This window comes from Condylura cristata, unplaced genomic scaffold (genome assembly GCF_000260355.1).
Source record: "Condylura cristata isolate star-nosed mole 26May11 unplaced genomic scaffold, ConCri1.0 scaffold00009, whole genome shotgun sequence".
Lineage (NCBI taxonomy): Eukaryota > Metazoa > Chordata > Mammalia > Eulipotyphla > Talpidae > Condylura > Condylura cristata.
Genome location: NW_004567110.1, coordinates 6,242,789 through 6,248,404, shown reverse-complemented (window position 1 = coordinate 6,248,404; position 5,616 = coordinate 6,242,789). Strand labels below are relative to the sequence as shown.

Genomic DNA, 5,616 nt, shown 5'->3' with positions numbered 1-5,616 from the left:
AAAGCGAGCCAGAGCTTTGGCAGTGTCCCGGCAGTGCCAGCGGGTTTCTGTGCTCCGGGAGCTAGTGCGGAAGCAGACTGCAGTTTCAGGGCCTCCTTGCCTCTGTGTCCTGTTTCCGTGGGGTTATTGTCTGGGACTAAGGAACAAGCAGTGAAATTGAGAGTTTACGGACAGAAGGTGTAGAATTACATGTGGAAAGAACCACAGGTAATGAAATACTCCACTAATGGATTAAAGTCCATTTAAAAGGAACACTTTCCTAAAGATAAGACCTGTTTCTTTGACCACACCCCTCGTGTCTAGTGGCAAGCCCTTTCACTGCTTCCTCTCTGCCATCTCCTTCCGTCCTTTCTGAACTCTGTGTCATTAGAAAATGCATTTTCAATTTTTCGTGGCCCCTGCTGGTTATGCTGGCATTGTCCCGGACTAGGAGTCCTTCAGTGTGCCGAGTCCACCCCCAGTTCAGCCCTCCTCATTTTTCAGGCAAGTCCACAGCTCAGATCCCATTTCCTTCATAAACCCTCTTCACTGGAGCTGAAAGTGCTTTCTCTCTTTGGTGTTGTGACACACTGGGTGTCCCTTGTCCCACACGGGTTTCCAAACTCCATTCTCAAACCTTTGTCTTTTCAAGTAGATGGGTGTCTTTTAATCTCTGAACACATGTTGAAGTACAGGAATAGCATCCATGTTATAGACTTTGGTATAGCATATGTTTGTGTGTGGGGGGCTGTATTTATATGGTAAGTGATGCTTGGGAGGGGTATGTGTGGGTGGTTACCATATCATTAAATCTTTTTAATTGTATCTAGGTTTTGCTCTGACACTAATTCATTGGTATCTAATTTTAAATTTCGTATTTTAATTTTAACCATGGGGGGAATTTATGTGATGCAGACTCTTTTAAAGGTCTCTAGTTTTTTGTAAAACTAGAGTTCTTGAAGTGATTAATTTTTAAAATCTCCTAATAGGAAACAGTTTCCTAGTAGGGAAACAGTCTGTCTCTTTTCACCTTGATTACTAATAGCCTCTACTAGGCCTAAAAATAAAACAGATTGTTTAAAGTGATTCATTTGACATTGTCTTTTTTTTTTTTTTTGAGAAATCGTATCGCTCTGACATTTACTGTTTGTGCTAGATAATGTTCTTCATCATTTTCATTTTCATAGCACGTGTCAACGTGCATATTACACTAACTTCACCCGTAACTTTGGGTCTTTCTTCACTTAGTCAGGAAACATTTTTGTATGTTTATACCTAAGAATTACCCTGGGAGGTAGGTAGGTAGGTTTTGGGGTTTCCCGTTTTCTGAGAAAGGCCAGAAGGCCTCATTGAGCAGGTTGCCCCAGCATTCCCTGCTCACAACTCTCACATGCAGCCTGACACTTCGTGGTAGTCCAATTTCTCTTTCCAGCCATGCCCAAGTGCCATTTTCCCGTGGGTTAGTTGTCCTGCTTGCGACTTCTGTCCCTGCTCCCAGCGAGCACACTGTGAGTAGGGCATGGCCCTCCATGCCTCTGTGTGGGGGTGGTGGAGTGGCACTCAGACCTCAGGGCCTGATCCTTGCTCTCCAGGTCACAGGCACTGCCACAAGAAACTGCAACAAGAAACAAAGTTGGGTTCTGAATTCTCATACTGCAGACAAGTAGTAGATTCTCTTCTCCCTCAGTTCACTGAATGAAATGAATTTGAATTTCATTTAAAGGAAGAATTTCAGACTTGCCAGTTGCATGAGGCTTTTTGTGGTATGCTTAGCCCATTTTTCCTTTGGAAAGAGAAGTGAATTGGAGATAGGGTGAGGGGGTTGTGAGAAGAAACCAGAAGTTAAGATAAGGAGGAATTAAGGGAACCCTTTAAGGATATTAAATAGATTTATTTTCTTCAAAATAAACAACTTTGTTTTAGTTGTTTTCTTCAAAACAACTAAAAAAAAGTGCAATACTATCAGCACTTTAGAGCATCTCATGTAAGCTGTTTGGGCTTGCCAGCAGAATTTGATAGAGATATTATCAAGTTCTTGATAGCTTTATACTTGATGTCAGCAACAGCTTAGATAAGTTACAGTACATTAGTATCTTTTGCTAATTAAAGTAAAGTGAACCAGGTATATCCTGAACAGCGGGTAAAAGGATCTAGAAGGATGAAGAGCAACCAGAAAATAGCCTCTTACAACATGAAAGACTATGTCCAGGTACCTGCAGCCGAACTGGAAAAGGCTTACGAGCTGCCGCGGGAGCCCAGCTCGCTCCTGTGCCTGCGTAGGTCCAGTGATTGCCTGTGCTTGTTTGTGATGTGTGTGAGTGCAGTATTCTCTTATTTTAAGTTTTCCACAAAGTTGTTTCTTTCGTGATTACTGTTGCCACAGCTGTTTTAACTCTGCATTATCTTCAGTGTCATCACTTTTATCGAATCTTGAGTAAACTGTAATTTCTAAACCCAGTTTCATGTGTCTTGGTACAGTTTTCCATGTATAGTAAGTAGTCAGGGTCTTTCGTCTTGTGTGTCCGGCCTTCTGGAGAGACTTTCTGTGACCACCTGTTCCTGCCTGGCAGGTGCATTCCTTATCTGTTCATCAGACTCGGTCCAGCAGTCACATTCACTGGCCGTGGTTTATGGGAAGCTAAGTGTTTAAAGTAACTCGCAAGTTGGCTGGTGTGGACTTCAGTGTGGCAGCGACCCTGTGCGGAATCTGGGTTCTTCTTTTTCCAAATGTGTGGCATTAGACAAATGTGTCTCCCTGAGCGTCTGCTTCCTCATTAATCAAGTGGAGAGGATAATCACCTCTCCGGGTGTCAGTGACTAGGTGAAGTGGGGTGACTGCACATCCGCACATGTCACCCTCCTTGCGGCTTTCGAACAATCAGTTTGCAGGAAAGTTCAGTGTGGGGAAGCCCGTCTCAGGGGCTCTCTGCCTCCCGCTTCCCTGTAGTAATGATTTTTGCTAATAATAGTTGCTGCTTTCCTGAATGCGTACTGTGCGAGATAGCCTGAACAAGAACTTTATGTGTGGCCTTGCCTTAGGGCTAGCAGAGGATTCACTGTAATCTCACCAGGAGACTTTCTGAGACTTTCTTCGTTGCAAAACCCAGTCCTCTCAGGGACCAGTATAAAGTCAAATACTCAGCACTTTTTTTTTTTTTACTTTTTTTCAGTGTTTAGTTGAAGTATATTTATATTAGGTGTAGTGGACTCAGAAATAAGACTTCTACTTGACCCCTGCCTCCATGGCCCTTTCTAATTTTCATACTTGTGTTTTGCTTTTGGACTCTAAAAGGATCTTCAGGTATTTCGGTGTTGCTGAAAACTATCCTGATGGACTAGGGAGCATCCCAAACAACAAGTCGCACTTTATGTCACCTGCATGTAGTACCTCAGTACACGCTGCGGCCATATCCGCTGTTTCTCTAGGTAGCAGCTCATGTACTGCTGCCTCTGTCTGTGGCATCTGACACCCCACATGGTGGCATGGTATAGGCACATTGTAGGCACAAAGGAGATACTTGATTGTGATTGATTTGACCACTAATTCTATGGTCTGCTGGGAAGAGTATGGGCTTTAGAATTAAGACACCAAGCATGGCTGTTGTGAGTTGCTTGGTTAGTTCTGCAGGTAATGATCATGATCTTCGTATCTCAGTAACTTATTGCGAATGGAAATGCTGTCAACGAATGTCTGTGTGGTATTTTATGTCCACTGAAGAGGCTGTGTGAGCCTCAATTCTGTTTTGTGCTCATCATGACATTAATGACTTCACTGTGCTGCAAATCAGGATCCAGTTTTGCTTTGGCCTGTGGAGGGCACTCAGCTGACACTTGCTGTATGACTGAATGCACCAGTGACGCCTGCTTCATGAGCAGAGCAAGACTGGAGTTGTTTCTGGAATAAGAGCCAGCTGATAAGAGAGCAGCGAAGTCCACTTAAACCCCTGTTTTCACTCAAGTGTGCTCTTATACATATTTTGGTTTCTAAGTATGCAGTTGCATACTTAGATGTGCATCCTCGTTTTATAATCATGGCCATAACTTCATAATGACCTGACCAGCAATGCTGTGAAGTTACTGGTTTGCAGGACGAGAACATTGATCCCCTTTATTTACATAGCTCTTTTCAGAGAGCTGATATGCCTTACCCCAGGTCATATAACCACTTAAATGGAAGAACTGCAATGAACCTAAGTCTTTTGGATCTAAATCCAGTGCTTTTTCCAAGATACCAAACTAACACTGATAATATAGAGAGCAACTTTCTTGACTTCCTTTTGAGGTTATTCCTCTCTTTCCAGGATCCATGTGTAGATAAATGTATTGATAGTTACAACTTACTACACTAGTGGGACTGGAAAGTGGGTTAGGTCAAGCAGGGAAAGTGAGGATACCTGGGGGTGTGGAGAGTAATAGAAGATCAGAAAGGAGATAAAAGGGATGGTATGGGTTATGTATTTGCTTTCGGGGTGAATTTTATAGCTGTGTGTGTGTGTATACACATGCCCCAAATAATTGGTTTGGGACTTTGGAATAATTTATTTGCATATTTATTTACTTATTTTTTACCGATGTGTTTGAGAAACAGAAAAAGTTTAGCATTTTTATTCCTCACTTAGTAATTGCATTGTTGTACCTTTTTCTATTTATGACAGTTTGAACTTTTCCCTTTTACTTTAAATAATAACCCATGATGATTCGGAAAACTTGAATTTCTAGGTCAGCTTATAATTGATGGACTTTGTGATTTTACTCTGTTAAACAGGAGTGTGTTGCTGCTGTTCCGCTCTGAGACCTCGCTACAAACGCCTGGTGGACAACATATTTCCTGAAGATCCAAAAGTAATGTGACCACCTAGTGACCCTTCTCTTTGCTGACCCATCCTTCCCCTGCTGACCTTCCTAAGGTTTCCCTAATTTCATTTCTCTACTTTTCCCCCTAAATCTCATGTACACAGTAATTTTATTTCTTTTTCTCACTGTCTCTTTAACCTTTAAATGACCCTTGCTTGCTTATCTCATTCTCAGATCCTTTTCTTGGATTTGGAATAAATTTGGATAATGCGTGGATGCCCTTCTGTCTATAGACCCTAACTTCAAGTTATACTCATGATAAATTTCTGAGCCTGTGCCAAATTATTTGTACAAAATGCTAGTAAACAGGCATGTTTTCTGGTTTGCCAGCCTTGGCAATTAAAATGTTGTGTGAAGGGGGCCTACATACAGGAGAAGACAGAGTGAGCTCTGCTTTGGATTTGGGAGAGGGTGGGTCTGAGAAATGAATCTAAGCCATGATCCAAAGAACAAGTAGGGCTGTCCACAGAGAGAAAACTAGAGAAACGAGGGAGGCCTATTCGAAGCAGAGTTTTCTTTTCAATTTAATGCCTTTAAGATTTTTAGAAAAGTATTTTATTGTAGATTACTGCTTTCAAAGTTACTGGTTTTGTTTCACATTGCCTTAAATTTTCAAAGACTAATCTTTTGTTAAATAGATGGAATAAAAAAAAATCTTGAATGGCTTTGATTCCTAGAATTTTCTATATTTTGAAATCTAGCTTGCTATAGGCACCTCTGGTTAACTTATGTATCTCATGATTACATGCTACATCTTTTTTTTTTTTTTTAAATAGGTAGGTG

General features: G+C 41.5%; 1 protein-coding gene across 1 annotated transcript in view; it reads left to right on the top strand.

Moving 5' to 3' along the window:
- The first annotated feature begins 4,746 nt into the window (after window positions 1-4,746).
- Window positions 4,747-5,616, top strand: part of EFR3A (EFR3 homolog A (S. cerevisiae)) — a 46,348-nt gene continuing 45,478 nt past the window's right edge. Inside the window, exon 1 of the mRNA XM_004679587.2 lies at window positions 4,747-4,821. The gene's annotated coding sequence lies outside the window, so the exon portion shown is untranslated. The remainder of the gene's footprint in view (window positions 4,822-5,616) is intronic.